Source organism: Rhinatrema bivittatum, chromosome 1 (assembly GCF_901001135.1).
Source record: "Rhinatrema bivittatum chromosome 1, aRhiBiv1.1, whole genome shotgun sequence".
Lineage (NCBI taxonomy): Eukaryota > Metazoa > Chordata > Amphibia > Gymnophiona > Rhinatrematidae > Rhinatrema > Rhinatrema bivittatum.
The window spans coordinates 671,274,173-671,298,614 of record NC_042615.1 but is presented as its reverse complement, the minus strand read 5'-3'; positions in this window follow the sequence as shown (position 1 = coordinate 671,298,614).

Genomic DNA, 24,442 nt, shown 5'->3' with positions numbered 1-24,442 from the left:
AGTCTCACTGTTGGGATGCCCTAAATCTAATGCATCATTAATATCCTTTGAAGATACCTCTCTCCGAACCATGGGCTGCTGCGTGACTGTTAGCTTTCCCCTTTGTTCTAGTTTAATAGCTGCTCTTTCTCCTTTTTAAAGGTCAGTGCCATCAGTCTGGTTCCACCCTGATTAAGGTGGAGCCCATCCCTTCGGAAGAGACTCCCCCTTCCCCAAAAGGTTCCCCAGTTCCTAACAAAACTGAATCCCTCTTCCTTGCACCATCATGACATCCATGCATTGAGACTTTGGAGCTCTGCCTGCCTCTGGGGCCCTGCGCGTGGAACAGGGAGCATTTCAGAGAATGTTACCCTGGAGGTTCTGGATTTAAGCTTTCTACCTAAGAGCCTACATTTGGCTTCCAGAACCTCCCTCCCACATTTTCCTATGTCGTTGGTGCCCATATGTACCCACGACAGATGGCTCCTCCCCATAACTGTCTAAAATCCTATCTAGGTGACGCGTGAGATCTGCTACCTTTGCACCAGGTAGGCATATTACCAGGCAATCCTCACGCCCACCAGCCACCCAGCTGTCTACATTCCTAATAATCGAATCACCAACTATGACGGCCTACCTAACCCTTCCCTCCTGGGCAGTAGGCCTTGGGGAGATATCCTTGGTGCGAAAGGACAATGCACCACCTGGAGAGCAGGTTCCTGCTACAGGATTCTTTCCTGCTGCACCAAGTTGATTCTCTGCAATCATGAGATCTTCTTCCTTCAAGGCAGCACCAGGGCTGCCAGCCTGAAGTTGGCTACTATGTCCCTGAAGGTCTCATCTATATACCTCTCTGTCTGCCTCAGCTCCTCCAGATCTGCTACTCTAGCTTCCAGAGATCAGACTCATTCTCTGAAAGCCAGGAGCTCTTTGCATTGCATGCACATGTACAATTTCTCACCTGCGGATAAAAAAATCATACATGTGACACTTGATGCAAAAGACTGGGAAGCCCCCCTCTTGCTGCTGGACTGCTGCCTTCATCTCAAATTTGTTCAGTTCCTACTTAATTTTAGGTTGCTATGGGAGCAGGAATGTGTCTAATTAATGTCCTTAAAATGTATTAGTGAATTCACTATATGCTTGGTAGTGGTCTACAGGGGAATTATCAAACTCTCAATAAGGTTTTTTTGAACCCAGATACACTAACCAGATACACTAACCACATCCTCCGGCAACAAATTCCAGAGCTTTATTGTACATTGAGTGAAAAAGAAATTTCTCCGATTAGTTTTAAATGTGCTACTTGCTAACTTCATGGAATGCCCCAGAGTCCTTCTATTATTTGAAAGTGTAAATAACCGATTCACATCTACTCATTCTAGACCTCTCATGATTTTAAAGACCTCTATCATATCCCCTCAGCCGTCTCTTCTCCAAACTGAACAGCCCTAACCTCTTCAGCCTTTCTTCATAGGGAAGCTGTTCCATCCCCTTTTATCATTTTGGTTGCTGTTATCTGTACCTTCTCCATCACAACTATATCTTTTTTGAGATACGGCGACCAGAATTGTACACAGAATTCAAGGTATGGTCTCACCATGGAGCAATATAGAGGCATTATGACATTTTCCATTTTATTACCCATTCCTGTCCTAATAATTCCTAACATTCTGTCTGCTTTTTTGACTGCTGCAACACACTGAGCCGACAATTTTAAAGTATTATGCACTATGATGCCTAGAAGTTTTTCCTGGGTGGTAGCTCCTAATATGGAACCTAACATCGTGTAACTTCATCCCTTTCTTCTCTATTAATTATTTTAGCCTGATCTTGTTTAAAATTATCTTTATTTCTATATGATTGTTTATTCATGTATTGCTAAGAGTAAACTCTATTATTTTTGTAATCAATTTTGTATCTTTTGAATTTCTCATATTTAATAGTTCTTTCATAAAGTTGTCCACATTATTTTTATAATCCTCATGTATAATTTCAAAACAAAGATCCTTCTTTTTTAAATATTCCAAATGGGTATACAGTTCATTATTTAATTGTTCTTCTCTCTTTTTAGAAGTCTTGATAATCAAGATCATTAAATCTAAAGAACATTTGTTCAGTATGGCTTCCCAACAGTTCATGAATTCAGAGTCTTTGTGAAACATACTAGGAGGTTTATTCATCCATAGTCCTCTTGGCATACATTTGTAATGGCAGTAATCAAGACCCGTAGAAGCATGTAGAGTGTTTCTAAGGAGACGTTTGCTGATGCTGATAGCTTGCTCCCACTTCTTCAGAAAATCATCAAAGACATCATCATTATTGAATAAAGGCTCCGAAGGGAGACGTTCATTCAACTGGACATCTGTGAAGCTAAGGACATCTTTCCATGGCGGAAAAGACATGGTCCTTAAAAGGGATGGGCCCAGAAAACAACAAGGTAGGCAATCTAGAAAAGCTGTGACCAAACGTAAAGGAAGTAGATACTTCACACATCCAGCAGAGCTCTCTGCTTCAACGGCAGGGGAGAAGAAAAGAGGGTTTGCACTCACAAAGCGGGGAGTAGCTGGCTTGTTACGGTGGTTACTACCGCAAACCAAATGTGCCTGATACTTCACTTTTGATGCATATCCAGCATGGCTCTCTGCTTCAACAGCATGGGAGAAGACTGATACTTCACGCATATCCAGCATAGCTCTCTGCTTCAACGGCAGGGGAGAAGAAAAACAACCAATAAGGGCTGTATAACATAGTCTGGGTAAAACAAATAAGCATGGGTGTAGCTTGCTTATTGGCAGGGGAGAAGCTTGCTTATTGGCAGGGGAGAAGAAAAACAACCGATAAGGGCTGTATAACATAGTCTGGGTAAAACAAATAAGCATGGGTGTAGCTTGCTTATTGCGGCGGCTACTACCCCTAACTAATCAAGCTAGATATTTCACTTGGATGCAGCTCCATCACTGCTCTCTACATTAAAGGTGGGGGTGGAAGGGAAATAGAACCAAGAGCTAAGAGAAACAGATAAGTATGAGAGAAAAAATGTGTGAAGCTTGCTGGGCAGACTGGATGGGCCATTTGGTCTTCTTCTGCCGTCATTTCTATATGTTTAGATGCCAAAAAAGTATTTTTCAAATTCTTTAATGTGTGGAGATGTATAAAATCAACAAAACCGCCGGACTCAGGCCGAGTTTCACCACTTCACAGCCTGAGTCGGGTGGTTTTGTTGATTTTATCTGTCTCCACCCATTGAAGAATTTGACAAAGGCTTTTTTGGTATCTACTTCCTTTATGTTTGCTCACGGATTTTCTAGATTGCCTACCTTGTTGTTTTCTGGGCCCATTTCTGAATGCTCTCCAGCTTCTGTGGGTTCATCTGGCAGCCTTGGTTGGAAACACTGTACCCTAAGAAAGGCACTGATTCCTTGTGGAACTCACATTTAGATAACTTGGCGTATAGGCGGTTCTCGCGGCGTCTTTGCAGCACTCTTTTGACATCTTCCATATGAGTGTTCATGTCCTGTGAAAATATAAAGTTGTCATCTAAGTACACAATGACGCATTTGTAGAGTAGATCATGCAGAATGTCATTGATCGTGTTTTGGAAGACAGCCGGTGCATTGCACAGGCCAAAGGGTATCACTAGATATTCAAAGTGACCATCCCGGGTATTGAAGACTGTCTTCCATTCATCGACAGAGCGGATGCGAACTAGGTTATAGGCTCCCTTGAGATCAAGCTTGGAGAATATCTTGGCTCCCTGTAGTCTATCAAATAGCTCTGAGATGAATGGTAAGGGATAGCGGTCTTTCACAGTGATCTCGTTTAGACCTCTGTAGTCAATGCATGGATGCAATGTTCTGTCCTTTTTCCCCACAAAGAAGAAGCCTGCACCGGCAGGAGACTTGGAGGGTCTTATGAAGCCTTTCTGAAGGTTCTCATGTATGTATTCAGACATAGCTTTATTCTCTACCATGGAGAGAGGGTAAACCCTTTCTTTGGGTGGTTCAGTGTTAGGCTTCAAATTGATGGTGCAGTTGTAGGTTCTGTGTGGCAGTAATACGTCTGCGGCTTCTTTGGAAAATACATCTTGAAAAGATGCGTATTGAGGTGGCAACCCAGGCATCAATGGGGTAGTTGGCATGCAGGGTATAGGAGAGACTTCCATCAGACATTTACCATGGCAATCTGGACCCCAACGTGAAAGCTCCAGAATGGCCCAATTGAATTGAGGCATATGCTGCTGCAGACATGGTAGCTCTAGTACTACAGGGTGCATGGCCTTCTCTAGTGCAAAGAAGGAGATAGCCTCTGAATGGAGAACACCGGTCCATAAACTCACTGGTTCAGTGAGCTGTGTCACTTCGCCGGGTAAGGGCTCCCCGTGAATTGAAGATAGGAGTAGTGGAGACATCATGGTGGTGGTGGAAATTCGCAAGTGCTCCACTAATCATTTCAAAATGAAATTGCCTCCTGCCCCTGAGTCCACAAGGGCAAGAGTATGGTATTCTAAGGGTCCGCAGATTAAGGATACAGGAAGAGAGCATGGAGTAGAGGGTGCAGTTAGACCTAAGAAGAGTCCTCCCGCAGGACTTATGTCTGCTAGTTTCACGGACATATAGGGCATGCTTGTACAGCACGGCCGGCTTGTCCACAATACATGCACAATCCCAACCTCTTCCGCGTTCTTCTCTGTTTTGACGTCAGGTGACTGCGGCCTAATTGCATTGGTTCTTCTTCACCAGCAACTGGACCTGAGGGAACAGGCCTGGGTGTAGACTTAACTCGAGTTTCGCCCTGAAGGGGTCTTCTTGGAGTCTTGGTCTCTTGAACCTTGTCACGAAGTTGGAGATCAATCCTAGTTGCCAACTTCACCAGTTTAGCCGAGGTCTCAGGCATCTCACAAGCTGCCAGCTCGTCTTTCAAACGAGAGTTCAGTCCTTCAAAGAAGACGGTCCTCAGGCATTTAGGGTCCCAATGTATTTCAGACGCCAGTCTCTTGAATTCTATGGCGAAGTCTGATAAAGGTTTATTACCTTGCTTCAAGTGAACCAACGAAGATCCTGCAGTTGTGTGCCGGGCAGGGTCATCAAAGACTGATCTGAACAGTTCGAGGAACCCGGCAAGATCATGTAAGATAGGATCATCACGCTCCCACAGCGAAGAGGCCCAAACCAACGCTCTTCCGTCCAGATAAGGCAAGATATAGGTGGTTTTGGCATAGGCTGTAGGAAAATGATTAGGTTGCAGGAAAAGTGCATGCAACATTGGTTGATAAATCCTCCTCATTTCCAAACTTCCCCTGAGAAGCATGTTGGAGCAGATAGAGGTACAATTGTCTTGCCCGTCACTTCTGGCGGTGTCACTACTTTACCTGTGGTGGTTGGTGAATTCATCTGTGCATGCAGCTGGTTAAATGCAGCAGTCAAATTTTCCAGCGTGTTTCTGCTGTTCTGAGATTCAGTGGGCCAGGCCTGGAATGGCCTGCAATGCAGTGAGCTGAGCCAAATCCATGGAGTTAGCAATCGGTTATGGTTTTGAGGTGTTTGGGTGGACTCTTGGGTACTGTGGAAGATGACCACGCCCATTGGGAGGAGCCCCGTGGGGAGCCACAGTACTGGGCCAGACTCAGGATGCACAAACACAGAGTTTTGTCTTTTATTGTACAGCTGATGTATACCACCAGAGGTGACAGTAGTGAGGCGATCCAGAGGTAGCAGTCCAGGGACCCTCAGCAGAGGGAACCCATCTCGTCCAGATGATATAGGGAGATCCAGGTGTAGGTTTCCCAGCACGGCAGAGCTGTAGATGAGACAGACTGAGAATTAGATTACTCACTAGATGGTAGCTGTAATGATGATGATTCCACCAGGCAGAAGTCGATGGTTACAGGCACCGATGCAGGGAGAGCAGACCCTCGAGGAGCGAGTACCTGATCCCAGTAAGGCACCTGAAAAAAAGCAAAGGGCCCCCGAAGAGTGGGAACCCAGGTTAGAGAATACCCCAAAGGGCAGAGAGAGCGTCTAGCAGCAGCACGGAAGCGGCAGAGTAGCTTAGACTGGACAAATCCTATCCTTGCTAACTCAATGAGCTAGCTAACAAGCATAGGCTAAATACCCGGATGTCATGACGTTACTCGAGGAGGACGCCCCGAGGCTCCCGCTATGATGTAGATAAAGACGTGGGTGGCGTGCACGCATGCTCCCTAGGAGGCCCTTCGGAGAAACATGGCGTAAGGCCTTGTCATAGCCGTTCTGGGGACGCCAGCGAACGTGGCTTGGAGACACGGTGGTAGCCATCTTCCCAAGGTTAGCGGGGAGAGCAGAGAAAAAGGTGAGGCACAAGGGTCGAAGCCATCTGATTCCATGCCAGTTCTTCACATATGTCATCTTCCTATGCTTCATGGCATCAACACGGCGAGTTGCCTCTCCACTGCTTCAATCCAACCCTTGCTCCATGCAAGTGAATTCTACCCAGTATCACCATCGCGAGCCATCTTGCATCCAGAGAACTCACTGCCAAGTTTCCTCCATTGTTCTGCTTGCAGCATTCCAAGCCACTAGAACCAGGATTTGGAAGTTCCTGATTCCCTGTCATATGCCATTCGATACTGTCTTGCTGCCAGGCTAAGGACTGCAACCACCACCTTCTAGCTTGTCCAGGATGCCTGTAATCCCTTGCTGTTGATCTTCCTGAAGGGACCCTGTGTTCATTGAGACCACATGGTGATTCAACCCTTCTATCTTTGGATCCATGAGAACCCATGCGGTTATCTTCAGTCTATCAACCCAGAAACCCTTCCGTATGGGTCTACGAGGTCACTGAGCATTCACAAACTCCTGTGTCTTCCACCAGTGACTTACTTCTGCAAGGATGTTCACCATTGGCTGCTCTTGACCATCCATCTGTTTGGACTTACTGAGTACCCTTTGGAATTCCCTGCTGTCTTCGAGCCTGTCTGTTGAAGCTTCATCCACCTTACGTGGATCTGTGACTCAGTCCTAAAGGGAACTTCACCTTCACAGTTATCTGGATATCCCCTTCAACAAAACAGTTTCTTGCACAAGTGCCTCAGAAATATCTACTGACCATCAAGTTCCTCTGAGAATGATGTCACCACCTTGTGAGAGCCTGTAGTAACCCTTGGATTTCCCACGATGCAACTCTCTCTTTACCAAACTGTAGAAACTTCTCTCATCTGTCCTTGCAAGCCTGGAAGCAGCAATCCTGAGCTTCTTCGTACTTGCCTTCTTCAGCCTTGAATCAACCTTATTCATAAGGCAAAAGTTGCCTCCAGGATTAACTCTCCACCGACTGTGCAATGGTCATTGGACTTCCTAATGTCAGCCGAGTCCTCCTGACACCATTGCTTATCCAAAAGTGAGTGGTGCTTGTAAGTTTGTTTACTTACTCTCCTGGAGTTCGCATCTATAGAATCCAGCTTGAAGTCTGACCCGTCTTTACCATGCTACTTCCAAGAAGATGGTGCTTGTCTACTTGCCACTCTTGTTCTGACTACTTTGAATGAAGAACCAGTCCTACTCCAAGATGCTACCATTCATCTATGCCTTCTGTTCTTCCTGGACTCCTTGTCTTCGATCTTTGCCACCTTGACTTCGAGAACATGAAATGCAAGCCTTTCTGTCCTGCAAATCCTGTGTCCGGCTTGCTTCATGTCTTCAGTGTTTTGTCTACATCTTGCCTGAATCTTTGACCTTATTCACTATGTCTTCAGCTACCAGTATATTCATTGCTACAGTTCCTCGCCACGAACTTCCAACTTCTGTCCTTGGACCCTTGATCATCCCTTGATGGTATGGAGTGATCCTCCATCTTTCCAAGCTGTTGATAGGAGGCTTGGAGAGGGGGTCTTTGAGGGGGCGAACTGTTGTGGGCCTATCCAACAGGCACGGGCAGTCTCCATACCTTCCTTCCTTTTCAAATGTGGCAGGCTGCTGCCACTGTCCTCCGCAGGCTGGAGGCTGCAGCTGTCTCCTGCTCCAAGTGGCATGACTGAGCCACCAGTCGCTTCCTCCTTGTGGCTGGAGCCACTGCCGGGGTCCTCAAGCAGCTGAGAAGCCATCTCTCCCAGTGTCTGCCTCTTCCTCCGTCTTCACGGAAGAAAGCTGCTGCTCCTTGGGTCTCCACTGCAGCAGGGATGTCGCGAACATGCCTATCCTCTCCCTGACCTCTGCATAGGTGTGGGCATGTGCCTCTGCCCAGTATTTAAAAGGCCAACGGTGGGAAAATCCCTGCAGCCCTTTGGAATGACATCATCAGCGTATTCCTCCTTCACCCTATAAAAGGGCTCTGCTTCAGTTCTTCAGTGCCTTCAGATCGGATTTGCACAGTGTCTGTGATCTTCCTTCTGTTCCAGGTCTTCTGTGGTCTCCCGTGCCTTGTTGGATTTTCGTTCCATGTTCTTTGTGTCCCTGAACTTCGTCTCCTTGATGTCCCCGGTCTCATCCCTCATCAGAGTTCCCTCATCGCCTGTCTTCTGTTCTTGATGTTCCAGATATTCCAGATGTCCTGATATCCCAAGTCCTGAGGTGCCATGTTCCATGTTCTTAATGTCCAATGTTCCTGTCTTGACTTCATACATCTCATCTTCAGCTCTTTGTCCAGTTCCCAGGTCCCTCGTCTGTCCACCTCTCTTGGCATGCCATGTTGTGGTCCATGACCAGCCCTTGGGATGGCTGTGTAACACACTTCATGGTTCAAGGCCATCTTCTCGTCTGCAGTGCAAGCCTCCAGGAGACTTCTGTTTTTAATGCCTTGCTTTTGAGTATTCTGAGTCTTGAACCTTGCCCCAGTCTATGGAGTTCCCTTGTGCCTGCTTCTGTCCATGCATCAGACTCTGCCAGAACCTGCTTCGCTCTAGCGTGGTCCACAACCAGCCACAGGTGGCTGTGTAGGGCATGCCCCGGTGCAGGCCTCTACTGAATCGTCATCATGTTCCAGTCTCAAGTTCCATGTCTTTGCGTTCAGCATGGTCCGCGACCAGCCATGGGCGGCTGTGTAGGGTGCGCTGTGATGCAGTTCTCACCCTGTACTTTTGCCTAGCTCTTGAATCCTTGCCTGAAATGTCCGAGCAACCTGAATCTTTGTCTGAGTCTCCTAAGTATCCTGAATCCTTGTCTGAGTCCTCTGTGTCTTCTGAGTATCCTGAGTCCTTGAGTATTCAAGTCTTCGTCCGAGTCTCCTGAGTATCCAAGTCTTCTTCCGAGTCTCCTGAGTATCCAAGTCTATATCTGAACCCTCCAAGTATCCTGAGTCTTTGTCTGAGTCTTCATGTTCTTGCCCTCAGCCTCCGTCTGGCCCCACGCACTTGTCGTTCCCTAGCGATGGGTCCAGAAGGGTTATCGAGTGGCCGGAGGGCTACTCTTGAGATCAGAATTGCATTGCTGGATCTCATTGATGCGGGTAGGTTCAGTGGAGGGCTGAGCCTGCCTAGTTCCTGTTCCAGAATTCTCACCTTGTCTTCACTCCAGCCTCTGTCCTGCTCCACCCGTGCTCATATCAGCTCACCTCCCATGGTGTGTCTTGTGGGTCCTCCCTGAGCCGTGTAGCGGCCCAAGGGCTCACATCCTTCTTTAGATGGGACCGCGCCTCTGAGCTCCTAACCAGGCCTGAGGGTGCACTCCGCAACACCATCCACAGCTCCCAGTTAGTTTTACAGTCCTTTCCTTTTCCTTTCAGATCCTCTAATCTTGCCCATACTTTCTTGATCTCTGACACTATCTCCGTCTCTACTACCTCCACTTGGAGAACATTCCATGCATCTACCTTCCTCTCAATAAAGTAAAATTCACTTAGTTTACTCCTGCTTTTACCCTCTTTCACCCTCATTCAAGAGTCTCTTTTCTGTTTACAGAGACCTACATCATGTGCATTTATTCCTTGGCAGTATTTAATTTTCAAACACAGTGATGGCAGTAGTAGATGACCTAGATTATGGGGCATTTGTTTATCTTCTAGATGGAAAGGTGATAACACACATGAAAGCCACTTAAGGCTGGTATCACAAAGCATTCAAATGAGTTCGATCAGAAGCTGTGAGATGTGTTGTGGGTAGCTGATGTCCCCTCTTTCAAAAGCAGATGGACACTATCACCCATCTGAATGTCTTAATTATTCACATGGGTGGAATCTAGGTCCTGCCTGCAGTTGAAGAGTCATAAAGAGTCATACCATGTTGTTGACTTGATTTCACAATACACAGATTTGCTGATCTGTTATCTTTTGCTCTCACAGCTAGATATATCAAAGATTATGGAACATCGATTTAATAAACGTAAACAGGCAAATTGGCTACTGGATAGAGCAGATGAAAGATTCACTGCTGTGAAATAAGTGAGCAGCCACATATTGAAGCAGATAATTTAGAAGCAATGAGATATATAAGGCAGGACTGATTTAACACTTCCGTTCAGGAAGCACTGGATCCATTTTTCAGATTTGTGTAAGTGTTACAGATTGGATTGCAGCTGTAATGGTTGGAGGGCCCTGAGGCAAATTGATAACTGACTCATGCCTGTGGTGGAAGTACATGAGCCCAATAAAGTAACAGAAAATGATATCAGTGTGGACCAGAAGTCAATCACATTGGTAGACTACAGGGAAAAGGGTGGCCCTTCAACCTTTGGGCTTGCATGCTATTGCTGTAGTTTCCCGACTAAAAAAAGAATAGTGATGGGACACTCTAGGGACCTTGAGTTGGATACATCTTTTCTGATAGTGGATAATTTAGTTGGTAACATGGCAGGGATCGTGATGGATGGACAGATGAGACGTAAGCTGATCCCTTGGAAAGTGGACATGAATGAAGCAGATATTGCCCAGCTAGATCCATAATAGGTAATCAGTCAGTGGAGTTGAATATGTTAGAAAGTGGAGGATAATAATTCAAGTACCATACAATAGGTTGTTATATACTTAGTAAAGATATGTTTTTTACCATTGAAATCTCTGTGTGCTATTTTGTTCCATATTTTGAATCTATAAGCAAGTGTGGGTAGTCAGGGAGATGGGACAGGAAGCCAGAATAATTCTTGACTGCCCATGTCATTTCACGCCATACTGCTTTCTCTTATCTCAATCTGAGTTGCCTGGATCCATTCCAAATATATTAAAGTGCTTCAACTACAGTTGCCAGGTTTCTCCATGCTTTCACATTTGATGCCTGTAATATATCTATAAGTGGTGCATTTAATATTCTATAATGTAAAACAAATATTAATTAAAACTATTTTCTATTGGTAATTGATTCAGAAAACAGCTACAAGATATGTTTTTCTCTGGGAACTTAGGATGAATGTTTTTCTGGGTATTTTCACAGAACTGCAGAGAGACCTTTGCAACAAAAGAGCTGATATTGATAAATTATGCAAGCCTGAGAAGCAGCTGTGTTGATAGACTGCAGGTGCAATTGAAAAATGAGCCTTCCATGAATGCCAAGCTGCGTCCTCTGCCCTCCACTGACTAAACCTGCAGAAGTTCTGTATGGTACTGGGCTGACTGACTTGTGCATAAAATAAATGCTAATTCTATTATTTCTATTTCAAAGATGGCAACAGATTTATATATGTGTTTGCAGAGAGAATAGAGAGCTAGTTAGAAGAACTCTACAACACTTTATATACAACTGTAAACATGAGATGATTTTCAAGTTAGTTGGGCATGTAGTGTTGGTAATTATGTGGGAAAACTAAAACATTTTCCCTTTGAGGGGCTGATTTTCAAAGCAGATGTCTGCAGGCAAAAAAAAGTGTTTTAAACAAAGAAGTGGCTTTTTAAAAAAATTGTGAGGATATTCAAAAGCCAATATTTGATGACTTATCCAGCTAAATTCAGCGACTTTTTATCCAGCTAAAATGTAGCTGGCTATGTCAGGAGCATTCCTAGGGTGGGCGTTAGGTGTTCCAGGAAGGAGCAGCCATGCTGCAGGTAGGTCTAAAGTTAACTGGACATACCCATCTGGTTAACTATTAAGATAACCGGGTCTATTCAGCAGTGCTGCTGAATATCCCAGTTAAAGTAGCTGGATAGGTGTATCCAGCTAACTTTTCTAGCCTCTCAGATGCTGAATATGGACCCCTGTATGCCCAATATACAGGTACATTTATACATATGAAAGCTTACCTGGACTGAATGGAGACGTTCCCTAGAATGGAGCTGAGGTGGGATTTGGATTTACATGAATACTTTTCAAGTTTAAAAAGTACAAGTTTAAATTTTCAGGGAAAATGTACATGCACGTTTAATAGGTATAACTTGTGTGGGGTAGATTTAGTAGGGTAATTTTCAAATAAGATTTATGTGCTTTAGTCTGTTTTGAAAATTGGAGTAACACACATATTTCTGACATCTTTTTTTATGAGGGCTATTTGAAAATTACCTTTTAGATGATAATTTTCAAAGGGACTTCTTTAGGTAAAGTAGTAGTTTACCTGCAGAAATAGCCCTTTAGAAAACTACATGACCAATATGCGCATAAAATTGCACACAAAGAGGTGAATTCTCAAAGAAGTTACATGCGTACATGTAACATACTATCATAGGAATTTTCAAGAGCCATTTACTCGCATAAAGTGCACTTACATGGGCAAATAGTATGGACAATTCAATTGCATAAGTAGATGATAGTAATTTTTAAACAGGCACGCAGGGATGTGCATGCATTTGTTGGCCTGCACCCAGGGACTCAGCCATTTTATAACATATGCACATATATGCATGCATGTTATAAAATGTACTGACCGTGCGCACAATTTTAAGTGGATGCACACTTATGTGCGTAAATGCCACTTCTACCGCAGAAGTGGGAAATTGTATTAGACACGTGCGCCAACTCCATTTGCAGTTTTCCCAGTTCGTTTCCAGTACGCTCAGGTAAGGGACAAGACTTCTAAACCTCCCTAGTTTAATAACCTCCCTTCTCCCCAGTTAGTTAAAACCCCACTGATCTGCCTATATCTTTTTTGGTTTACTACTTATACACCATCTATAGCAGAAGTAAAATTATGTAGTAGGAGACCCTGGCACGCGCCTGTGCACATAAGTATTTTTGCGCAAATTTCAGAGTGAAATCCAGGAACACCCATGCCCCACCCAGATCAAGTTCCACTCCTTTTTCAGAACTTTTCATTTGTGTACATAGCGGCAAGTACATACATATGCAGGCACCTTTTAAAATCCACTCAGCACGTGCCTTCCAACATGTTCCTCTATCTCCCCATTTTGGTGCGTGCCGGGCTTTTAAAATTCACCTCTATTTAGCAATTGTCAAAAACTCACTTACAAACATAAAAGCCAGTTTTATGTGTAAATGCTTTTGAAAATAAGGGCCACAGAGCTTAAATTTCAAACCTATCCAAGGTACAACATTTGCATGAGTAAGTGGATGTGTGGAGATTGATGCTAGTATTATATAAACTGTGTGGCAGGAGCTGCACGGTTTATAAAGTACAGCATTATTTCTACTTCAAAAGTAAGAGTGTATGTTTCAGTATGTGCAAATATTTCCAAAGCATGAAAATGCATACTTTCGTTACCCATTTTATAATTTACACATTAAACAATCATGACACTGCATAAATAAACAGCCAGAAATTCAGTTGAAAAATTGCCCACCCTCAATGCAGGTAAAATATTTCACATTGTTCTACAACTTATATATTTTTACTTGCATTGTGTGAAGGCTTTGCTGGGGGGTAGGATTAAGTCAGGGGTGGCAGCAATGCACACAGTTTTACATTTTCAAAACTAACAGGTGAATTTTCCAAGGAGTTGCATACGTAAATGTAACATTATCATAGCAATTTTCAACAACATTTACCCATACAAAGTGTACTTACACGGGCAAATCCCATGGATAATTCAATGGCATATGTTGTAGCTATTTTCAAAAGCCCATTTACACGGGTAAAGTGCATTTGTACATTTAAAAGCCAGTTTTACGCATGTAAGTGCTATTGAAAATCAGGCCCTATATATGTTGAATTCCTGGGAAACTGAATCAGCAGAAGAAACAGGTGCAAATCTTCTGGGTGCTTTTTTCCAAGGTGATTTTCAAAGGGAAGATGCAGTGCAAACCCATTGATAAAAATAAGTGCGGAGTTTTAAACCAACATGGGCAGTCTTGAAATGTCCACATGCACTTTTTAAGCTTGCACCTCGTACTTGATTTTCAATGGTAAACCACCCCAATAATTTCCTTTGAAAATTAGCCACATTTACACACATAAAGATGAATTTTAAAAGCCCAGAGCATGCCAAAACTGGGAGATACGTGCACAAGATGAGCCGGCACGTGCCGAGCAGACTTTAAAAGCTGCCCGCTTCCATGCGTACTTGCCACTACACACGCAAATGAAAAGTTCCGATGAAGGGGTGGGAGGATGGCAGTCTCGGTGGGGCATGGGCATGCCTGGTTTTTACCTTGAAATTTCTGCAGTAATACGCTTACAAGAGCGCACCAGGGTCCCCTGCCACGTAGCATTACTTCTGCTCTGGATGGCGTGTTAGTCATAAAACAAAAACTATTAAACAGTAGGGGTGTGCATTCGTTTTGAACTTAAATGGAAAACGCAACTTATTTTTTTTTTTAACTTAAAAAAAAGATGAGGCTTAAACGATCGGATTTCCAACTTATTCAACATAGCTATGTTGAATACGTTGGAAATCGCGATTGTTGATCTAAATAAAAATTTAAACCCCTCACCCTCCTTAATCCCCCCCCCAAGACTTACCAAAGCTGGCCAAAAGTTCCGTGAGGGTCCGGGAGCGGATGCGTGGGGAATCACGTGACGTCCGCGTCACGTCGGAGTGACGTGGCGTCACGTGATTCCCCTCGGGTTCGTTCCCGGACCCCTCGTTGGGCCCAAAAGGCACTTTTGGCTAGCTTGGGGGGGCCTCCTGACCCAGCTTGGGGGGGTCAGGAGGCCCCCCCAAGCTGGCCAAAAGTGCCTTTTGAGCCCAACGAGGGGTCCGGGAGCGAACCCGAGGGGAATCACGTGACGCCGCGTCACACCGACGTGACGCCGACGTCACGTGCTCCTTGCAAAGGAGTACAGGAATGGCGTCCTGACCCCGCTGGACCACCAGGGAGTTTTGGTAAGTCTTGGGGGGGGGGGGGGGATTAAGGCGGGTGAGGGGTTTAAATTTTTATTTGCACATATGGACATAGACTCAACTTATGGAATTCTCCATATGTCCATATTGACCGCAAATTGGACCCCCTTTCGACTTATGGACTTATGAACTTAAACTTTTGGTCTGCACATCCCTATTAAACAGATCCGTGGGGTTTTAAGGGTCAGGGCTAACAGTGGGTAAGGAGGGCTATGAAACTATGTGGTTTGGAAGTCCTATTCCTTAATTGGGTGAACTGGGAATGAACACAGGCAATGATGTCAGCGTGTGTCTTTTAAAATTCCCCCACTTAGGCGGTAGAAGTGGAATTTGCGTACGTAAGTGCACGTCCACGTAAAATTGCATGCACATGTGTACACTGTCAGGCTATTTTATAACATGCAGAAATATACGTGTGTATTTTATAAAATGGCCGCATCCCTGGTGCGGGCCAGCAAACGTGTGAATATTTGCACCCTTGTGCCGGTTTAAAAGTTACCATTACACAGTAGTAAGTTATCATAGACATTTGCACCTGCTATTTCTGTAGGTGGCTGACTAATGTTAAAAACAATGTGTAAAATTTTAAACTCTTATCTTCATATACACCTATTTTAAATCTGACTAAAATATGTGTTTTGTGAAATCCTGATTGTACTATCAAAATCTATTTTAGAAACCTCTACATACATGTAAATCAAGGTCCATGAGTAATTTGCATGTGTATAAAAGTGATGGTGGCTTATGTGAAACATATGTGCATCCTAAAATCTAATATCTAGACATAACTAATATCTCATTCATACTACATACATCCAATCATTCAATAAAATCCCAAAACATGTACATTGTAAACATCATGACATTAATTAACATATATTCAAAAATACCCCTGTTAACATCAATCTACCCGCTACATATACATTTAACATATATTTAAATCCTCTACTCAATATCCAAAAATACCCCTGTTAACATCAGTCTACCCGCTCCATATACATTTAACATCTATATAAATCCTCTGCTCCGACGAGTTCACTCGTTTCGCCTGTGAATACAGGCTTCCTCAGGGAACCTTTATATGTTATAAATCAGGGTCACTTTCTTTATAGATCTTCTGCTTTTAATATTTCCTGATCTCTCAGTTCTTCTCCCAATCATGTGTTCAACACAATAATTTATAAATCTCCTTCCATGTATATGTTTCTCATTCAGCCATGCTGTAATGTATCAAATTAAAATAAAGCACCCATAAATAAGAATTGATTATCAACACGATGAATTTTACATCTCACCAAACAACCAAATATCATATAGTACCCAGGTTTGCTCTTACCACTATTATATGCTGATCTTTCCCAAAAATATTCCTTATATATACCACCGATAACAACTTGGCCGTATTCGAACGAATCTTCACAATGAAGAACAAATCTCCATGTTAACGCTCATATAAGCTTCTGTTTAACAAGCTTTTCACTCAACTACAATGGGGATCATGAAAACCTAAGATATATTCAAACAAGATAAACGAGTTAACCTAACACATATTCAAACTAAACCAATATTGCCAAACACTGTTATATAACAAGTTTATACGGCTCATTTACCAATATATGTCTTGTATCTCATCTAAAAACTTCCCCTTTCATTCCAAATGTTACCATATGCGGTCCACTGCTTCTCCTGTTAACTTTCTTTCGAAACGCCACCATCGAACTGAAACATTAACCGGTGTTTAAATCTCCCACTTCCTGTGACGTGACGCTCAACAGCGTCTCGTATTGACGTATTAAACGTAATCATGACCAACCAGATGATCTGGTGATCCATATCAAATCTGTTGCATAAAAAAATGTCCTCACAGCACAGCTTTAAGACCCATAAAACGCCTCCCATTCAATCATTTCATTGAGACCGTTGGGATACACAGTGTCCCATTGATATATGTATTTTTGCTCGATTTTCCTTAAAATATTTGAGACGTCTCCCTGCTGTCGTATACAGCATTGCTGAATGACAAAAAATCGTAATTGGTCAACATCATGGTCCTTCTCCCCCCAATGTGATACTAAAGGGGCCCCCGTTTTTTTAGTTCTTAATCTACTTTTGTGCTCTATTATTCGTTGTCTTATGGATCTTGTAGTGAAACCTATATAAATCAACTCACAGGGACACATGATGGCGTAAATCACCATTTTAGAATCACAGGTAAAATGGCCATTTTACCTGTGATTCTAAAATGGTGATTTACGCCATCATGTGTCCCTGTGAGTTGATTTATATAGGTTTCACTACAAGATCCATAAGACAACGAATAATAGAGCACAAAAGTAGATTAAGAACTAAAAAAACGGGGGCCCCTTTAGTATCACATTGGGGGGAGAAGGACCATGATGTTGACCAATTACGATTTTTTGTCATTCAGCAATGCTGTATACGACAGCAGGGAGACGTCTCAAATATTTTAAGGAAAATCGAGCAAAAATACATATATCAATGGGACACTGTGTATCCCAACGGTCTCAATGAAATGATTGAATGGGAGGCGTTTTATGGGTCTTAAAGCTGTGCTGTGAGGACATTTTTTTATACAACAGATTTGATATGGATCACCAGATCATCTGGTTGGTCATGATTACGTTTAATACGTCAATACGAGACGCTGTTGAGCGTCACGTCACAGGAAGTGGGAGATTTAAACACCGGTTAATGTTTCAGTTCGATGGTGGCGTTTCGAAAGAAAGTTAACAGGAGAAGCAGTGGACCGCATATGGTAACATTTGGAATGAAAGGGGAAGTTTTTAGATGAGATACAAGACATATATTGGTAAATGAGCCGTATAAACTTGTTATATAACAGTGTTTGGCAATATTGGTTTAGTTTGAATATGTGTTAGGTTAACTTGTTTATCTTGTTTGAATATATCTTAGGTTTTCATGATCCCCATTGTAGTTGAGTGAAAAGCTTGTTAAACAGAAGCTTATATGAGCGTTAACATGGAGATTTGTTCTTCATTGTGAAGATTCGTTCGAATACGGCCAAGTTGTTATCGGTGGTATATATAAGGAATATTTTTGGGAAAGATCAGCATATAATAGTGGTAAGAGCAAACCTGGGTACTATATGATATTTGGTTGTTTGGTGAGATGTAAAATTCATCGTGTTGATAATCAATTCTTATTTATGGGTGCTTTATTTTAATTTGATACATTACAGCATGGCTGAATGAGAAACATATACATGGAAGGAGATTTATAAATTATTGTGTTGAACACATGATTGGGAGAAGAACTGAGAGATCAGGAAATATTAAAAGCAGAAGATCTATAAAGAAAGTGACCCTGATTTATAACATATAAAGGTTCCCTGAGGAAGCCTGTATTCACAGGCGAAACGAGTGAACTCGTCGGAGCAGAGGATTTATATAGATGTTAAATGTATATGGAGCGGGTAGACTGATGTTAACAGGGGTATTTTTGGATATTGAGTAGAGGATTTAAATATATGTTAAATGTATATGTAGCGGGTAGATTGATGTTAACAGGGGTATTTTTGAATATATGTTAATTAATGTCATGATGTTTACAATGTACATGTTTTGGGATTTTATTGAATGATTGGATGTATGTAGTATGAATGAGATATTAGTTATGTCTAGATATTAGATTTTAGGATGCACATATGTTTCACATAAGCCAGCATGTTGTATAAAGTTAATACATTTAATAAATTTATTTAATGATTGGGCTTTGGATTTTGGCCTATTTACCTCTGGCATAGTTGTATGTTTACACATTAGACAGAGGGATTGCACGTAATTATTGTACCTATAAAAGTGATGGGCCAGGATAGTTCTGGGGAAGGAACAAACTTTATGTAAGTTCTATTTTATAAGCAAATTTTTTTATTTAACTCTTTTCTATACCGACATTCATGAAACATACCATATCATATCGGTTTACATGGAACAGGGGTATTATAACATTAACATTAAGGAAGGAGATAAGTTACAATAAACAGGGGTTATGGAACTTGGGAACTGAAAGTGCAGATGACTGAGATTTAGCAAAATAAACTTAACAAAGTAAATACTGTTTGAGCCATGGATCACATACAGAACACTCTATAAATATAGACATTATATACACAGGAGTAGGAGTGGCTACGATGCAATGCAGTGGCAATACAGGGAGGGGATAAACAGATGGAAAGGGTTGGGACTTTCCAGGATCAGGATTTTGGAAGGGGGGGGGGCAGTAAAATGGGGATTATGAGAGAAAAGAATCAGGTTATGGGAAGGCATGTTGGAATAGCCAGGTCTTGAGTTTTTCCCTAAAGGTCAACAGGCAGGATTCCTGTCTGAGGTCTGAAGGCAGGGTATACCAGATGGATGGCCCCGCTGTAGAGAAGGCCCATTCCCTGGTGGATATATGAAGGGTGGATTTGGAGGTGGGGGCATGGAGGGTTCCTTTGTAGGCCTCTCTTATAGGTCTAATAAAAGTGTGCAGTCGTAACGGGATATATAGGTTGACTGACTGCTGATTGTGTATGGTCTTAAGGATAATGGTGAGGGACTTATGAAGGATTCTGAAGCTTATGGGGAGTCAGTGGAGGTTCCTGAGATTGGCGTGATGTGATCTCCTCGGTTGGAGTTTGTCAGAATTCTGGCTGCCACATTCTGAAGCATCTGCAGGGGTTTTGTGGTGGAAGCGGGGAGTCCCAGCAGGAGGGCATTGCAGTAGTCTATCTTCGAAAACAGGGTAGCATGGAGGACCATCCTAAAGTCATGTAAGTGGAGGAGTGGTTTAAGTCTTTTTAGAATTTGAAGTTTATGGAAGCAGTCCTTGTTTGTGTTGTTGACAAATTTTGTGATGGATTCTATGGGGGGGAGGTATCCGTGTCTAGAAGCCCTGGGGGAGAGTAAATAAGCAAGATTTGTACCTGATTGGATTTGAAGAGACCTATTTCTAATTTAGAGGCGGTCTTCACGGATTGAAAGCTTAGTCTAAGCTCTTTTTTGGCAGCTAGTAGTAGGCTACCTCCTCTTTTTTTTTGTCTGGGAAGTGAAAAAATATCGTATAGATGTGTCGGTAGTTGGTTTATCAGGACTATGTCCGTGTGTTTGAGCCAGGTTTCGGTGATGGCACAAATGTCTGGCTTTGAGTCTAGAAGGTAATCGTTGAGGATGTGGGTTTTCTTAGTGAGGGACTGTGCATTGTAGAGTGTTAGTGAAGAGTGTGAGTCCCAGGGGAGGGGAGAGGTCATAATGGGGATAAGAGTTCTTGCTGAGTGGGTCCGGGTGTGTGTGGGTGCTTTTTTGGGAATGTGGTCAGGGTGATTTATGATGGGAATAGGGTAGATTTGCATCTTGCCGCTAGAGTTTGTGGAGCCAATATGGAGAGGCGCTCAGTGGAAGAGGCGACTAGCAGAGGTGGCACCGAGTGAGGGTAGGATGGGGTGAGCAAAGAGGGGGGAGGGGCACAGACGCGTAGATAGGGGAGGACGCAGTGTCGTTCTCTTTGACACGCTGCGGTTGCATTGCTCATCACCCTCAAATCAATCTCCTCTCATGAAGACCCCTGCCTATCCTGGCTAATCAAACAAGATGTTTTACTAATGGCCGATAGGATATTGCACGACGTATGGCAGCTATCCATCATCTGGGTGTGCAGCACAGCCTACCTGTACCCTGATGCTCAGTCTCTGCTAGAGTTGCTACTTGGCCCTGCCTCAGCCAGGACCCACTAGTGTACCATCAGGGAGAGTAAAGCATTCATAGCATTTGTGCTAGTCCAGATACCACTGGTGAAATGCACACTGCTCCCCCTCTGTCATTGCTAGCTGTGCTTGCATATAACTATGGTACTGATTGTACAAGGTGAGGATAACCTGCCTACTAAATGTAGTCCTGGAGGGTATTTTTTAACTGGGGACTAGCACATGCAGCCAGTGCTTAAGCCCACATTCTTCACTATTGCAGGGGCTGTTACTCCATGGCAATCATTTCCATGATGTTCTTTATCCAGCTAACCTTTGAGAACAACCATCATCTGAAGACTTGAGGAACATGGGCTATTAGCTGAGGTAGATTTTAAAAACCTGGCCACGTGCATCAATTGGGAGATGCACACACAACTTGGGCTTACGCGCTTCCAACAAATTTTAAAAGCTGCCTAGATGCAGGTGCATCCCCTGCAGAGTGCATATCTCACTTGATTTCAAAAAGAGGCATGGTTTGGGTGAGGCATGGGAATTCCAGGGCAAGGCCAAAAGATATGTGTGTAAATACTTATGCTCTTGGGCACGCGCCCAGGTCCAGTAACACGGTAAGTTCACTTCTGCTAGGGAGGAGATGTATAAAAAAAACCCCAAAAAACCAGCCATTTCTGATGGGTTTAAAGGGTCTGGGGTAACTGGGGACAGGGAAGGCTATCAAGCCAGGGGAGTTTCAAGGACCTTACTCTCAATTGGATGAACTGGTGGATGAACTTGTGAAACTGGCAATGTCATAGATGCATGCTGGTTATAAATTACCCTGACTTACGTGGTAGAAACCTGATTTATGCAGCTAGGCTCGTGCAACTTAAAATCATGCACATGTGCACACAGCCAGGCTTTTTTATAACATGCAGGCAAGTTTAAAATGGCCATGTCCCTGGGCATGTGCTCACTGGCTAGTTTGAAAGTTACCGTCCTTATGTTTATTTCATTTATTCACTTCTTCTATTATTAGGAATGATTTTCATTGTATTATTGTCATGTTTTAGCACATTGTTTTTTTTCCATCTGCTTTTTGCAGTTTACTCTGGGCTTTTATTGTTTATACTTGCCTTTTTATTTGTTTTATTGTCTGTTTATACCTGTTTTTTAATTTGTCTTTTAGTATTATGAGTTTATACATCTAGTTTATTTCATTGCTAGTTACTAAATATACAGTTTGTACCCCACATTGTAAGAAATGTGATTAATCAAATAATAAACTAAACTAAACTAAACTTGTTACTACTTTGGATGCTGCCTGCATCTTGCCCTAGGACAATACTACAGCAAACCACCCTATTTTTTCTATGATGGGTTGCTACTTCAGATGAATGACAGGGCCTGCTGGCCTGCCACCTGACTGCTAGAGGGGACCATGGGATCAGCTTGGGGAAAAGTCTCCCCTTTTTCAAACCCATTCCTCTTGCCTTTACTTTAACTGGCAGAAGGGGTTCCCAGGATAGTACTAATATTAAGGAATTTGAGGCATGAGGGTATTTATTGTAATTATTTGAAACTACCATTAGCCACTGCCATTAGCAATGGTTACATGGAATAGACTTAGTTTTTGGGTACATGCCAGGTTCTTATGGCCTGGATTGGCCACTGATGGAAACAGGATGCTGGGCTTGATGGACCCTTGGTCTGACCCAGTATGGCATTTTCTTATGTTCTTATGTTCTTAATAATAAATGCAAATACAATCTAGTTAACATGTTTTGATGTTGCGTTGACACATAATATGACTGTTGCTTTTGTAAACCATTGTGATCTTTTGTAATGACAGCATAAAAAATAGCTTAATAAATAAATATAATCTATCCCCTATTGCAGGGGTCAGGAACCTTTTTGGCTGAGAGAGCCATAAACGCCACATATTTTAAAATGTAATTCCATGAGAGCCATACAATATGTTTAAAACTAAATACAAGTAAATGTGTGCATTTTATGTAAGATCACACTTTTAAAGTACAATAAGTCTCTGAAAATATTACACCAGGCCTTAAGACACCAATACATCTCCTATTAGGAAAACGGACCAAGTCAGGCTGCTATAGAGTCCTACACAGAAACTACACGCCAGCAGAAAACCTCACCTGAATCACGTGCTGTCCCTCACCTAACATAGAATAAAGAGACCAAAACGCATAACAAGAAGCATGCAGACAAAAACTGAATTGGAAACTGCAACAAGCCAGAGTCTCTGTATGCAGTGTAACAAAGGAAAAAAGAAACATCACACATCCTTATAAAACAAATCAAGAAATATAAAATCATCAGCAGTAAAACTGTACTAACAAAAAGAACATATTTCGAAACAGCTGATGAGTGGAATATCCAATAATTAAAAACTCATATAAAACATTTCCAGATACCAACAAAATATTTCAAAATAGCAGACACAAAGATCCAGTAATGAAAAATAATAAGGATACAAAAATTTTTTTGCTCTGCATACCTGGGAACGTTTGATATCCAGGTGTCCTGAGATTGTTCTGAATTAGCAGGAGGTGGGGTGGTTTGCTTGGAACTTTCTCCTCTCTCAGTCACATACCAGCGCTCTCTCTCACACTGGCTCTCAATGACACACCTATACACACATGCTCTCAGTCACTCACATATACAAATGTTTTTTCTCTCTCACTTATATAGGCTCTTAATTACACATTTACACACATGCTGTCTATCTTTTCACGCTTACACACACACAGGCTTTCAATCACATAAATACATGCTGTCTTTTTCTCTCACACACAGACTCTCATTCACATGCTTACAAACATGTCCTCTCTTTCTCTCATTTACACACAGGCTCTCAATCACATACTCACATGCTCCCTCACCTAAATCAGCTCTCAATCACACACAGACACACATGGTCTCTCTCTCTCATTTAAACACAGGCTCTCAATCACATACTCACATGCTCCCTCACCTAAATCAGCTCTCAATCACACAGACACACATGGTCTCTCTCTCTCATTTAAACACAGGCTCTCAATCATATACTCACATGCTCCATCACCTAAACCAGCTGTCAATCAGACACAGACACACATGATCTCTCTCTTACTTATACACACAGGCTCTTAATCATACATACACATGATCTCTCTCACACACAAAGGATCTCAATCATACACACATACTCTTTCAAACAAACAGGTTTTCAATTACAAACTTACACATACAGGTTCCCAATGGTAAACTTACATTCATGCTCTCTCTCTCACAGGCAGGATCTCAATCACAGACATACTCTCTTTCACATATACAGGCTCTCAATCATTCACATACATGCAATCTCTCACTCACACACACAGGATCTCAAACACACATGCTTGCTCGCTCATTCACTCTCTCTCTCCCCCCCCCGGGGAACTCGCGGCAGCAGCAGCCACCTCCCAACGCTAACCTCCTTCATTTTCAGCCCTCGCGGAGGCGAAGGCGGAGTCCCATCGGCCACGGTTGAAGATTTTCATTTTCCTCCAGCCGCGCTGCAGTCTTCTTCCCGCGCAGGCACCCGATGCTCTCCACTTCCTCTTCCGGGCCGCAGGAAGAAGAGAGCAC